Raw genomic sequence first — 16,416 nt, 5'->3', positions numbered from 1 at the left:
TGTATTTAACAGTTAAAAGATAGTTTCCTTCTACATTTTTCATCATCAGAGCTGGTTGATCACCATGATAATTTTATAAAAACGTATAAAAACGGGAAAGACAAAATCCTAAATTTGAAATAGAAATATTGTTGTTTTTTAGTTTCTAATAGTTTTATAATAAATATGGGTTAAACGTATTATTTAGGTTTAACGTTGATCATGTGCAGGAAAATAAGAAATGTATCGGCTACATTACAATACATGTTTGAAAAGTGATGGAGCCAACGTCAATTAGATGTTTTGTTAATTACATATGTATTATACCTATACGCAATATTTGTTACTGTGTATTGGATATTAATCCATAAAAATGATAAACTAAAATATTTTGACAGTTTGTTTCAAGTCTAGTTATAACCTACAGAGGAAAGGTAAAACATATAGTAAAACAACATTACTTTGCAGACTTATATTGAACACAAAAAGAAATAAATACTTTGTACTCTTATTTGTTTATTCCTCCTTATGGAGTAGAGAACAACAAAATACTGAACAAGCCACAGCAGGCAAATATGAACATGATCAAAAAATGTATCTTTTTTTAATTATTTTTATAAAAATCAGCCTGCACATATCTAATTTCTAATTCATTAGTTTAGAGCTAATATGTAAAGTCATAGTAGACCCTACTCCCCAAAACTACAGGGTTCTTTTTTTTTTTTTTTTTACAATCTGCTCTTCAGTGATTATGTAGTCTGTCAAACAGCTTTCCTCAGGACAAAGCAATGTGTTTGGTAACTTTGATGGATTCTGCATGAATCAAACCTTTATATTATTAAGTATTTCATATGGCTTCACATCAAGAAATCCATAACCATCACAACTGCATTTTCAGGTGGTTTCTTTGTTAAGCTACAGAACATATTCTGCTGCCACTTTGCTTCTAACAGATGAGGTGTTAATGTCTGTAGGTTCATTTTCAGTTCTTCTACTGGGTCTTGTATGCTTCCTGTCTTAGTCATAAGGCTTTTTTTTTTTCATTTTGCCACCATGTAGAACATATGTCCATTTCGGCCATGTTACCGATTGTTTTTGGTGCATCAACAAGTGGTTTTACATGGCTGTCAAGTTTTCCAGTAGAGCAGCGTTCTTCAATTGGCAGCCCGCAGGCCAAGGCCCCTATTCATCAAAGTGTCAGTGTTTAGAATTTTTTCAGAAATCTTTTCCGAACATTCCATGTTTACACCTTTTCCTTAAATCATGAGCGATACATGAAAGTTTCATTTAAAAAAAACTGACAGTCGGAACATGCTTTCTGTCGGATGTTCATGCATAAATTAAATTAGACGCTACCCACGGACCGCCCACGAGACAGAACAATCGGAAGAAAAAGGGAGCCAAGTCAATCCACGAATTGTGGAAGGAACGCAAAAAACTGCAAACCAACACTGAAGAATGAATCAACTGCAAGGGACATCAACACAGGTAAAGTTTGCTGCAAGGTTAAATATATTATAATGGTGATGGTCACCGAATTGTAAATATTAAAAATGGCCTGGACACATTTGTTGGTACCCCTTAGAAAAAATAATAAATAATTGGATTATAGTGATATTTCAAACTAATTAGTTTCTTTAATTAGTATCACACATGTCTCCAATCTTGTAATCAGTCATTCAGCCTATTTAAATGGAGAAAAGTAGTCACTGTGCTGTTTGGTATCATTGTGTGCACCACACTGAACATGGACCAGAGAAAGCAAAGGAGAGAGTTGTCTGAGGAGATCAGAAAGAAAATAATAGACAAGCATGGTAAAGGTAAAGGCTACAAGACCATCTCCAAGCAGCTTGATGTTCCTGTGACAACAGTTGCAAATATTATTAAGAAGTTTAAGGTCCATGGAACTGTAGCCAACCTCCCTGGGCGCGGCCACAAGAGGAAAATTGACCCCAGATTGAACAGAAGGATAGTGCAAATTGTAGAAAAAGAACCAAGGATAACTGCCAAAGAGATACAAGCTGAACTCCAAGGTGAAGGTACGTCAGTTTCTGATCGCACCATCCGTCGCTTTTTGAGCGAAAGTGGGCTTCATGGAAGAAGACCCAGGAGGACTCCACTTTTGACAGAAAAACATAATAAAAGCCAGACTGGAATTTGCTAAAATGCATATTGACAAGCCACAATCCTTCTGGGAGAATGTCCTTTGGACAGATGAGTCAAAACTGGAGCTTTTTGGCAAGTCACATCAGCTATATGTTCACAGATGAAAAAATGAAGCTTTCAAAGAAAAGAACACCATACCTACAGTGAAACATGGAGGAGGCTCGGTTATGTTTTGGGGCTGCTTTGCTGCGCCTGGCACAGGTTGCCTTGAATCTGTGCAGCGCACAATGAAATCTCAAGACTATCAAGGCATTCTGGAGCGAAACGTACTGCCCAGTGTCAGAAAGCTCTGTCTCAGTCGCAGGTCATGGGTCCTCCAACAGGATAATGACCCAAAACACGCAGCTAAAAGCACCCAAGAATGGATAAGAACAAAACATTGGACTATTCTGAAGTGGCCTTCTATGAGTCCTGATCTGAATCCTATCGAACATCTATGGAAAGAGCTGAAACTTGCAGTCTGGAGAAGGCAACCATCAAACCTGAGACAGCTGGAGCAGTTTGCTCAGGAAGAGTGGGCCAAACTACCTGTTAACAGGTGCAGAAGTCTCATTGAGAGCTACAGAAAACGTTTGATTGCAGTGATTGCCTCTAAAGGTTGTGCAACAAAATATTAGGTTAGCGGTCCCATCATTTTTGTCCATGCCATTTTCATTTGTTTTATTATTTACAATATTATGTTGAATAAAAAATCAAAAGCAAAGTCTGATTTCTATTAAATATGGAATAAATAATGGTGGATGCCAATTACTTTTGTCAGTTTCAAGTTATTTCAGAGAAAATTGTGCATTCTTCGTTTTTTGTGGAGGGGTACCAACAAATTTGAGCACGTCTGTGTATATATATATATATATATATATATATATATATATATATATATATATATATATATATATATATATATATATATATATATATATATATATAGGACAGCAGTGTGGAGTAGTGGTTAGGGCTCTGGACTCTTGACCGGAGGGTCGTGGGTTCAATCCCAGCTGGGGACACTGCTGCTGTACCCTTGAGCAAGGTACTTTACCTAGATTGCTCCAGTAAAAACCCAACTGTATAAATGGGTAATTGTATGTAAAAATAATGTGATATCTTGTAACAATTGTAAGTCGCCCTGGATAAGGGCGTTGGCTAAGAAATAAAATAAATAAAATATATAAATTGTTGGAAATAGAGAATGTGCATACTTATAACTACAACTGTGTAGTATATATATATATATATATATATATATATATATATATATATATATATATATATATATATAGTGAGCGAGCTTGCCACTCACTCAGGTTCGTTGCCCCTTTAATAACTGACCCAGCACACAGAAATTGATTTTAAACGCGCGGTTGCGCTATTTTTAATAATACACAAATCAAAACACAAACAAACTCCTAACTCCGTTTTTGGAGCGCTTACTATACACACTGGAACCTGACTCACTCGCAGGACGGCTAAGCCGTTTACCTGCCCCAAACCTTAACAGGTTTAAACTGTACCTCTTTCTCCGGACTGCTCAGAAGCAGAGCACCTCTCCTGCTTCCTTCTACTCAGCAGCCCTGAGCATTCTGGCTTCACTCCTTAAATACCCTGCACCTGGTCCTAATTTAATAACAACCACCAGGTGCAGGGGATAATTAAAGAATAAAACAATCAACCAATTTAAATGAACAATAAACAAATACAATTAAACTAAAACCAGTGTGCATTTTCACATGTTTTCTGTGCAGGGAGGTTTTAACCCCCTCCCTGCTGTCTTTAACCCCCTCCCTGCTGAGAGGATGAGGTGTATAAAGGCCATTTCCCAGGCCAAACAGGGAGAATGGATGAGATGGGAGAGTGTGGAACAACGCAAGATTGGCTGGCAAGACCTATGGTCAATGGAACAGAGCAGGATCAGTTTCCTCATCAGGTCAACATATGATGTTCTCCCATCACCACAGAACCTAAACCTCTGGGTAGGAGAGGATCCCTCATGTCCTTTGTGTTCATCACCTGCAACATTAAGGCACATTTTGACAGGATGTAAGGTGGCTCTTAGCCAAGGACGGTTTACTTGGCGCCATGACCAGGTGCTGCGATGTTTGGCCTTAGCATTGGAAGACAAGCGTAACATGACCAATAAGTTGCCACCTGTTCCATCAAAACATTACACACAAAAGACAACATTCCTCCGCCCAGGAGAGCAACCACCAAGAAAAGGTGTTAAAACCAATCCTCGCCCAGGACAACTGGAAGCTGCTAGAGACTGGAATATGCTGGCAGATGTTGGTCAACGGCTTATTTTTCCACCTGAGATTGCCACCACTAACCTTCGACCAGATATTGTCTTGTGGTCTGGATCAGCACGCCTTGTTCACCTGGTAGAGTTAACAGTGCCATGGGAGGATGCTGTAGATGAGGCGTATGAGAGGAAGAAACTGCGGTATGCTCAACTAGCCACTGAAGCGGAACAGCGAGGATGGAGAGTTCGGGTTTACCCAGTGGAAGTGGGTTGTCGAGGATTTGTGGCACACTCTACAACCCGGTTTCTCAGAGACGTCGGATTCAGTGGCCAAGAGTTGCGTCGCACAGTGAAGAACTTATCTGAAGCAGCAACTGGCTGTGGTTGAGACGGAAAGATTCTGGCTGGGGACAGGTAAGTAAGCTGGGCTGAGTTGAGTGGGGGACGGAGGGGGGTGATGCTGGGACGCCAGAATCACCGTCGAGCCCTCTTGAGGTGTCGTGGGCTAGTCGACGAAACACTGAGGATGGAAGGTGCCCACTTGAAAACCCCAGAGATGTACCCTACTTAGCTCAATCCAGACGGTTGTCATGCTGATGCGCTGGGGAGGCCGCACTTTGGTTGATCCCCGGAGCCAGCATCGCAGCCGTTGTGTGTGCTGATGCGCCAGGGAGGCAAAGTAAGCTGATCCCTGGAGCCAGCATTACACTTCAGCCATTAACACCAGACAGAAGGATATCTACATCATCATATGGAAGGAAACGTAAATGGAGGGAGACACATATGGATCACATTAGTTTACTGTAAAGCTACGTCTTAGTTGGTGCTTATCTTGGCGAGAGCCGAGTTCAAATCAGCATGAAGTTTTAACATCTACTCTCATGTAATGGAAATCATATATATATATATATATGTATATACACACACAAAAAAATCCTCTGTCCATCCCCGAAACAAAGTCCTGGCTACGCTACTGCCATCAGTAGGTCTGTCTCCCTCAAAAGCCAATAGATGATGGACTGGCTTATAATATAGGAATCGTGGCATAATCCAAGGAAATTCGCACAAACGCTGATGATCCTGTAAGTATTATCACAAATTGCCTGCACGTTAATCGAGGGAAAGCCCTTGCGATTGTTAAACACTGTGGCATCTTCTGTCGGTTTCTGCAATGCCACATGTGTGCAATCTATTGCCCCCAACACTGAAGGGAATGATCAAATGGAAAATAAATCTTGTTTGCTTTCTAGCTGCCGTTGCTGTGTTGTGGGGAAGGAAATGTATTTGCCTCACCAAAGCTCCTGTCACTTGATGAAGCACGCATGACATTTTGTTGGCTGACTCACTCCACGCTGATCCCCTCGGGTTTCTGGAACGATCCAGGAGCATAGAACCCCAGTGCCATATGAACTTTGATGTGCACTGGTAAAGCAGGAGTTCTAGCCGTTTGGCTTTCAAAATCTCCCATCAGTTCCTCACACAGGTAGAAAATTGCAGCTGTATCTAGTCTGAATCTTCTTTTTACCTCATCATTGAAAATAAATCCTTTGTTTGAAAATTCTCTGACTGATTGCCCATTGTCCCACTGGCCTTTGTTGAACCCAGTTATCATGTTGCATAGCAGCCTCGTTTTCTAGGTCATGTGCTGCAAGGGCTACAATTGCAAATGCATTTGCGTTGGCATTTTCTGCCAATACCGCAGCCCCATCCATGTTTTGTCCGTGTTAAGAACAGCTGAGAAGTGGTGTCAAACATCGACTGAAAAAAAAGTGTATGATGAATTGGTTCCGTTTTCCGAAATGATATGCAAATTAGGAAAATGACGTATTTTTAGGGTTTGTTGGATTGTGGAAAACAGACTTTTTTGGTATGACATGATGTCGTTCAGTTGCCGGAAACGACGAAATACGTATTTCATGAATCACAAACAGTTCTTATACCGTTCTTAATGTGTTCATAATAACAAATTTTGAAGCCGACACTTTAATGAATAAAGGCCTAAATCCGGCCCGTGAGAGCCTTCCATCTGGCCCGTTGGATGTCAGCTGCAGTGCTGCCAGCTGGGCGATTTTTCTGCAAAATTGGGCTGTTAATTACATTTTGCGGATGAAAATTATGCTGGAAGGTTGTCTATTTTGGACGGTTTTAGCAAAACACTGAAACACTGTAGGTTTTTTTTTTGTTTTTTTTTTAACATGAAATCTCTGCCATGATTGACACATGATTACTATACCACATCCAATCAAAATCGGAGTAAGAGCAGCACACACACACACACACACACAAGTAATTTAATAGAATGCATATTTAAACAACGAAGGTACATAACTAAGTAAAGTTATTTTTTTTTTTTTTTTAGGGTGGCTAATTGCTGATCCAGGAGACACAGCCAATGGCTTCTCAATAAGACAAAACATACTAACAATGCTACTCCACATTCTGCCTTGAATAAAATAACAAACTGCTTCCAAGTAGCATCCGTGTTGGAGGTTAACGACAAAAAGAGAAGGGCAGAATTGAAACTATTGTTTCTAGTGGCAAATCACACGGCCATTTCCACTGTGGATTATTGTCTGAGATCGTCAAAGACATTGTAAATGGCACAACCTGCACTGATCTCAGACATCCAGCTGAACAAAACTTACACAAAACTTAATGCACAGCAGTGATAAATTCAGTCCTGGGGCCATGCTAAAAGTAGTTGGTCCTTCATTATAAATGCTAGTTGCAGATACACATGGTTGAAAGGTCGCCTCTATCTAGAGGGTATTTGTGTCCTCTAACAAGCGATATTTATTGCCCACATGACATAGTACAGGTACAAATGTTCACTGCACTTTAACCCTTCTCCTTCACTGTTTACAACTCACTCTGTAAGTAAGCTGCCCTCAATCAATAAACTTAAGTTTAGTCACACACTCTGTATGCACATTCATTTCCATTCGCATCAGTACACTCCATAACCACCTAACACTGAATATTTTTTTTACAGTTTACTATTATTATTATTTAACTTCTTCAAATAATTACTCCTCTCCTGTAGCTTCTATCTTTCCTTAAGGTTGCTATTTAGATGCTTGTTGTTCACCCTGGTCCACTAATGACATGGAAAATGATTTGAATGTATTTATGCGTGCCAAGATATCCAACTGTGTCTTGGCTGGCCGTCTCATTCCTGAGCCTCCCTTTTTCCAGTGCAGTCGTCGAACGGGCATTCTCACAGCTGGCCATTTTGAAAACAAAGCACAGAAATAGGCTCCATATCCCCATGATAGCAGCTATCATGGCTGTCTGCTTAAGCCTCCTGCTCAGCAACATTACTACCCATTTATGTTTAAATGGGTAGTAAAAACATTTTATGTCTCATAAACTACATATAAATCATTATTTCTCAAGAGAAACAGGATTTTGTACAATGCTACACTGAAATCCACTCCACCATGTCCCATTTACCACTATAGAAATTGCTGGACATGCTTAAAATGTATATAGGCTGCTTATATAGCCCCAGGCCCTTCAAATGTGCAACATTCATGCACATTATGGTTACCACCTCTTGGAGTAAAGGTAGTGCTGACTTGCCGCTTTCTGACTCGCATGACTGGGCTTGGCGGATCGCCAGTCTGTTTCTCGCTGACCTCTCTTCAGCTCTTCCCGTCGTTGCATCAGCCGCAGCACAGCCTGTAGTGTCTGGGGCTGCTGCAGGTGTCGCCTGCTCATCTTGCTGTTCAGCACCACCAGCTGGGCGTCACCCCTCAGCGCTCTGGTCAGGCAGCTCGCCTTCTCTGCATCGCTCCAGCCGGATTCTCTCTGCTGGCTTTCTTCCCCGTGGGAGCTCCTCTCGGAAGTCAGTCTGTCTTAGAGTCGAGCACTGGTGGAGTTTTGGTCCCTGCCGAAGGATCCTTCTTCATGCTCCAAGGCTTCTGGTCCATCCCACTTCTGATCACCAATGTAGCGGCGGTAAGAATCCAAGCGCACAAGTTCTGTCTTCCATAACAGACAGCTCTTTTATTAGCAGACGGAATAAACACCACACACCCAAGCTGGCATGCAGGCCGCTTATATAGCCCCAGACTCTTTAAAGTTGCACATTAGGCAAAAGTCCCATTCGGATCTAGTCCAATATAAAGGCCTGGGGCTGTCCCGGCTGGCCAATCAGGGTGCTTCCATCATGCCCCCCCCCACTCCCTCCTTGTTTCCTGTCAGCCGAGCCCTGCGGTATAATATCTGGGTTGTTCACCCATGAACTCCTGGGCTATTTGTTTTAGCCAGAGACCAAGATAAGTACATTTTATTATCCAAAATTAGCATGTAATATTTTACATGACATATTATTCAAGGTTATAGAAATCATAACTTTAATGTGTTACATTACATAGCAAATAGGTGTTATTGAGTAGAGAACAATATATCAGACATACATGTGGAATTTAACAGCTAAAGATAAATTATATTTTCATTGTCAGAAGGCACATTATTTTTGTTTTCTGCTTCAAATACAGTATTTTAATTTGTGTCAAAGAATTCCAGATTTAAATGGTCTCTCATGACTAGTGGTAACCCCGATTCAGTGGTCACTGTCTAAGCTAGAGCAATAACAGTTTATGGTTCAAATGTTTTCTAATGTCCAAGATCACAAGCATTTAAGGTTGGAAATGTGTTCTAAGTTCATGTACCTGGGGTTTAACATGCAAATATTGCCCAAAGTGATCACTGATGTCCCTAACAGCTTCTAGTCCAAATTGCCTTTATTAAGCATGTTTTCCAACAGTTGCTGTCCAAATGGTCTCTTATGTATTACCAAGGGTTAGCGTCGTCAGAGGATTTTAGGTTTTAAAAGATTTGAATAATAAGCAGGTATCCTAGGAATCCAGAGAATGTCAGAGAAAAAAAACATGCAATACTTTTTTTGTTTGTTTTATAACCAAATCAATACACTTATCATATATAATCATCAACACAGGCAATTTTGCTTTAAATGTACGTAAACATACTTGTTCAATACAACTGCTTCTGGAGTACAGAGGTCAAGGTTGAACGAGATGCACTGTCACATTCATGTTGAAACTTAGCTGCAGTTTACTTCAGGATGGGGAAAAAAGAAGGAACGACACTTGAATTAATTCAGTTACATTAAAAATAGCGGAGAATGTTACACACACACGTGAGGAGAATATTTTAGCAATGAGAACTCGTTAATAACACGCTGTTATTAACCCATTCCGGCCCAGAACCCTTTTTTATCACCAAAGACGACAAAAATGATACATATAATACAACTAAGTGAGGATAACATAATACTGTTGAAAAACCCACTGAACCCACCTTTAATGGCCCATTCCCTGCATGAAATTAGTTAACATTGATTGAACTACTGCAAATTCAAGAATGGGTATGAAAATCGTGTGAATGATATTCAGCCAAGGGGATGTTCATTGATTTTTACTGTTTAGTAGACTTTACACACTTTTCAGCCTTGATAGAAACACCTGCAAAGAGGCACTGATCAGTATTTTAATACTGTACTGAGTCAGAGCATTACATTTGTCTACAAATTCAGTGACGGCAGAGAATACCATGTTATTGACCAGATCTTGTTTTTACTGATTAAGCACTAGAAGCAAATATTTGTTGTACTCTTAAGGTGAAAAAAAATTAGCAAAAAAAGGTTCTATGTCTTAGATGTGGAGCCTTTTATTTGGTTCTATTTGAAACCACTTGTAAGATTCTGTTTTTTATAATAATCAGTTTAATATTTTTACTTTCTAATAATCAGTTTAATAGTTATTGTAGTATGCTGAGAACTCTTTGTACTCATTTCTCCAAAATGTTGTGACTGCTGAATGTGCTTAACTGAATTATGGGAATATAGGGGTTAGAGAACACCAGCTTGCTCCTGGGTTCCCATACACTTCTTCTTGGCCCATGCATCACTAATAGATAAGAATGTTGAGGTACTGGCTATGAATGATGTAAGAGCGAGAGTTGAGCGTTAAAAAGGTGAATTAGCTAGGTATTCGATGAACCTTGGGTAACAGAAGGCTTGGTGGTCCAGTGGTTAAAGAAAAGGGCTTAATACCAGAAGATTCCCGGTTCAATTTCTTTATTTTATTTTATTTATTATATGTATTTGTTTGTTTATTTATTTATTCTTTTATTCTGTTTATTTATGTATTTATTAATGAATATGACACTGTGACGGGGGTGTAATAGGGTCCCACTGTAATCCGCCCTCCTGATCTCTTGTGGCGTTGCATAGGGCAGCCCGAAGTCTGGGCGAACGACCTGAAAATGATCATACTGGGAGTTCTGGTGTGGTTGGTCGTTTTGCCCTGACACGGAACCGCACGGTCGCCGGGCTCGCTTTCTGCAGTCAGCTGTGCTGTGTCCGCCGGTTGGCTGAGGCGGGGGCATTAGCTGATTGTAGAGGCGGGGTTGGGCAGTATTTAGGCTGCGCTGTTTCTGTATTCGGGCTCTCGGTCCTGGGTTAGCAACAGGAGTTCGCTGGGCTGTTGTGTGTGTGTGTTGCTACTTTTCTCTGCTCCTATTCCAGACCCCTGAACAGACGGCTGCCTGCGTCCCGACTACGTTCTTCTTCTCTTCTCGAGTGTGTGTTTTGGAAGTACCTGGAAGTCTCATTTCCACTCAGGGCAGTGAGTGCTGGAGTATGCCGCAGCTAGTGTGTGAAGGAGCCAACTGCAGACACAGCGCCACCACCACTAACGTGGCCATTTAAAGAACGACAGCTACTATCTTTTGGAGTACTACATTATTATTGTGTGGGACTTGTTTGTTTACTCTTTTTATTTTAACCCGGTTCTACCATAGTTGGTACTACCGGGGGTTTTTGTGTTTGTTTTTGTAATACCTGCTACTCTGCCTGGGTGCTGACTGTGGCTTTGGCCCTGTTGTTTTTTTTTTATTAATCAATAAACCACTACTCAGTCGCCAGGTGGCACTGAGGTTTGCCCACAAGCTTCCTGTGTGTGTGACGTCCTTTCTGGTCCTCCCAAAGACTACACCTACTACCCTCTAACAGACACACAATGTAAAAATGAATTTCTATTTTTTTGTAGAAGGGGAATTGCATTAAGGTTCCTGTATTTGAAGGCATCCTGCTCAGAAATGTATATAAATATCTGAATATGTTAAATACATTTAAAACCAAAGATTATTATTATTTTTTTTTTTATCATTGTAAGAAGAACAATAAATGTTGTGAAACTGTTGCAACTTTTCAGCCAGGAGATAGATCTGAAAAACTAAAGCATGTAGGGCAATAAAGTAAAAAAATAATGTGTTTATGTCAAGCGATTAAACAAGTAATCACGATTTATGATGAGATTTAAAAAGATAATCTCAGTTAATCTTGGTTTTAATCGCATATTTAATTGATACTGCATCCATCTCATGTAAGTTTGTTTTTGTACTGATGATACTGATTATTAATATCATCATCCAAAAAACAGCCCAGCATAAAAACCCTGTTTTCCTATTTCTGGATTCTCATCATAGTTTTATATTTATTTACAATCCAGCATTTGTTGTGAAATTGTTTGAACCAACTGCTTAATCACAATGGAGTCAGTTTATTACTCACCTTACTGCGTTTAAAACGATCAGTTCCCTTTACAGTTTCCTTTACTCACAAACTGATGTTTTTCATTGCCGTTTAAAGAATAATAATAATAATAATAATAATAATAATAATAATAATAATAATAATAATAATAATAATAATACAATTAATTCTCTTTTATTAATAACTTCAATCGCTATTGAAACTGAATAGCGATCCTGAAATTCTAAAAGGGTACTCTGTCGAAACTGACGGGTTTCATTTTTAGTAATGTTGTTGTCTGTAGCAGAAAAACTACTAGTAGTGTATTTTGAGAAGTGAAAGCATGTTTAGCAGCATGCCGGTGGTACAGCAGACTAGATGCATTTCTGTGATACTGGAACTCACTTTGACAGGAGGTAACCCTCTTTCTTTCCAATGAACTGTCAGAAAGTTTAAAAAATAAAGTTTCTTTCATGCTTTGTTACCCAATGTGGTTCCGTGATTAATTTTATATTAAAAACGATGACTTCACTCATTCAATCCCGGTAGACGGATGCTCAGAGGGACAAGACAGGAGTGTGATTAACGTACGTTAAAAAAATGAATCTCCCAAAAATGAACGTGTTAATATATAATCAGTAAAATCAATAATTGGTTACTGCACCTCACCAATCGAGTACAGTACAGTTTATACAATTTTGTGCACTGTGAAAAAGATGATGAAGCTTCTAAGTCAGAAGACACTAGATGAGGCAATGTACTGCAAGGCAAAGTAAATTATCTGGAGAAGGGTCTAGGAGGCATGCACATACCCTGAATAGCTTACGTGTCATGGGCAAGATGTTAGATTTTTCTTGGTTGGAAGATCTTCTAGTTGAATCAGGTGTTTATGCAGAAAACACTGCTGCCAGTCTTCTAAAAGGAAACATATGTAACTGAGGCACCTGTGCTCACAAGTTGGTCATGCAGGTAATAGAGTGGTTGTCCTGGCAGTCATTCTGCAGCAGTAAGTCAAAGCCAGTCAGTTCTGGGAAGAGTACATAACTATGGTGCACGTCCTCCTGGATTTCATCCGAGCAGAGAGAGATGGCAACTGGAGCCTCCGTATGAATGCAGCTGCTGCCATGCTTCCCTACGTCTTTGCTCTTTTGATCAGCAAAACTATTTCCGGTGGCTCACTGTCTACGTTTGTGATATGCAACTCCTTCCTGAGACTACAGCTGAGGTATACATTCAGTTTCAGGAAGGCCATCATGCCATATCCTGATTAGGAAAGCCTTTTTCTGGTGTGTGGACTGACATGGCCCTTGAACAGTCAGTAAACCGGGATAGCAAGTCACCAGGAGGAATCATTGGCATCTCCCGGCAATCCAAGGCTCTGAACAAGTGGCTCCTGACCTCCCACCAAAGATCAGCTATTGTCACTGCAATGAAGCAAATGAGCGACATGAAAGGTGATGATGAATCTGCTCACAAAGAGGCTAGATTTCAAAGGATGAGCCATGATGAAAAAGACATCCAGCAACTGTAATCTGCAGTCAATGCCCTGATGAGTAACCCTTTTGAACTGCAGGAAGACATTGTACCTCTTAGCAACATTGCAACTGGTATAGCACTCAAGGAGGAGGATGCATTCAGACTGCTGAGTGCTAAACAGTTAAGAGAGGAAGCTTGCAACATATTTGTTGAAACCAGGCTTACACAACAAGTCAGCATCTGTGTTTGATCTCATCAAGAAAATGAGGTTACCTACATTTGCTAATATTAACCAACCAATACTGGGAACGAGAAGACAAAGATGATCAATGCTGATAGGGAGCTCTTCAATAGATTGCTGATTGCTGCCAGAAAAAGCTGTCCGCTGTTCCCCTCACTACACTCACCTCACATGTTCTCATATGAGCTGTCCACTGTTCCCCTCTCACTACACTCACCTGGGTTTATACTGCAAAACAGACAAGAGTGCTCTGATGGCTGAACTAGAAAATAATTTTGCAGAAGACATCATCGAAACACTGCCAAACACCAACAAAGCCCCTGTTACAGCATATATAATAGATGCCAAGGAGGTAGTACAAGTTCAAAAGCCAGCAGTGAATACTACTTTTGGAGTGTATGCTGATGCATTCTATAGTGACAAGACCACTGCCAACAGCCTCTCGTGTATTGAATCTTGTGACTGCATGGCATCAGAGGAGTGCCACTTAACCCTTTCAATATACAGGATGATGAACAGCCAAGTATTGTTTGCAGTAGTGATGAAGAGGACGAGGAGAAAGAGTAAGGTGAAAAGGAATCCCTAGTGCTTTTATGGAGCAACAATAATGTGCCGCCTATATCCTGCACATTTATAATTATCATTCTTCTTCTTCTTCTTCTTCTTCTTCTTTTTCTTCTTCTTCTTCTTCTTCTTATTATTATTCTCATTCATATCATTATTATTATTATTATTATTATTATTATTATTATTATGTTGATGATGATGCAATAAATAATGCATTGTATAATAACAGACATTTCTCTGGAGTCGTCATTAATATTCTGTTTGCGATCATTACAGGCTGATTGTAAAGGTATAATAGAAAAGAGTGATACCAGAGTACTGGTAATGGTACATTCAGTAAACAACAATCTCAATAACTGCTGAAAGTCCTTTTTCCTGAAGAAGCGTATGGCTGATACTGCTGAGAGACCTAAAGTGGGTACCTTTGAGGGATACAATAATTTCTGTTAGAGCACAGATATCAATAATTATTCAAATATATCTTCTACCTTGAAAATATTGATGTGTAATATAAAAGGGGAGGCAAAAAAAGCTTTCCATAGATGTATAACTTGCAAGGGCTTGAGATAATCAGAAGTCTGCACCGCGGGTTGACAATGTCATGGAATGTTCGAAAAACCATACACATTTTTGTCAATATGATGAACCTTCTTAAACACTTCTAGCTCAGGTGGAACACATTCTTCAGCCATTTGAACAAAAAAAGTCCCAAAACAGCTCAAAAGATGACTCTATGTGCCCTTTAACCTCTGATAATGTCACATAATCGTATTACCTCACACTGTGATATATTCAATAAAAGCACAGGTCTTGTTCAATGCAATGATACCACTTTTGTGTTAATCCAATGTGTAAAACTCATTGTTACTGCCATTTGTCTTACCACCACACCTAACTTTTTAAAATATTAATTTCAGGTAAATTACTTGAAAAACTGCCTCTATTTTTTATTTTTTTTATTTTAACACATTGCCAATGACGTACCCACCCTAGAAGGATGTATTAGGACCTTGTCTGTCCCAAACACACAGAAATAATTCTCTCTACTGGGGGTTGAGCTTTTTCAAGATTCAAAGCTCTTTTTTAATTCAGATGATAGACTATAGCAGGGCAGCAGTGTGGAGTAGTGGTTAGGGCTCTGGACTCTTGACCGGAGGGTTGTGGGTTCACTCCCCGGTGGGGACACTGCTGCTGTACCCTTGAGCAAGTTGTACCCTTGGGCACTTTACCTAGATTGCTCCAGTAAAAACCCAACTATATAAATGAGTAATTGTATGTAAAAATAATGTGATATCTTGTAACAATTGTAAGTCACCCTGGATAAGGGCGTCAACTAAGAAATAAATAATAATAATATATGATTTGGGAACCTTAGTGGTACAGAAAAAAATAAGTTTTATTAAGATAATTAAGTGGTGTAACACATTATCACAATCAGATATTGTACCTGAAAGACATCAAGGTGGACAGGCGATGAGACAGAAGTTGGTTACAGTTTTTCATGAATTGAAACGGTAAAATGACTGATTACTATTTCACCAGTATGTAGTAGATTATTTTGGGGGGGAAAACAGATGACATATAGAAGATAAAATACTGTAGTGATTATTATTATTATTATTATTATTATTATTATTATTATTATTATTATTATATTTAAAAAATCTAATGTATTAATTATTATTTTGTTCAAGCATTGTCAAACCGCTCCCTTCCCCTTTCAAAGCAGCTATTTGTAATCTCAGCTTCTCCTCTTTTAATGTGTAGATTCTCATTTTAATGTCATGCTCCTTACGAGCCATCTCAAGCAGGGCTAGGCCAGGGTCAGCTGTTTTTTTATCTCATTTTCTTTGCAGGAGGTAAAGTAATTTCTTGCTGAAATTGTTTTACTTCTTGAAATCCTCACACACTCTGTCTCTTGTTTGGGGTGTCATCCCGTCTGGTATCTTGTCTACAGTGATGTATTCTGCTAATCTCCCTCCTCGTTCTCACAAATATGTCCGCCGCATATGTCTGATGAGATGCTCATGAGATAATCAAACAATTCATCCTTAGGCACACTAGTGGAGCTGTACTGTGCATGTCATGCCTGAGTGGAAATAAACGCTTTTCAGCCATTTTTATTTCTCACGGAATTTGAAAAACAGGGTACACTTGTAAAATGCCGAGGTACCAATCGATAGTTTCGTCTAA

The sequence above is a fragment of the Acipenser ruthenus genome, chromosome 2, assembly GCF_902713425.1.
Source record: "Acipenser ruthenus chromosome 2, fAciRut3.2 maternal haplotype, whole genome shotgun sequence".
NCBI lineage: Eukaryota > Metazoa > Chordata > Actinopteri > Acipenseriformes > Acipenseridae > Acipenser > Acipenser ruthenus.
Note: the sequence above shows the minus strand (reverse complement) of the source record.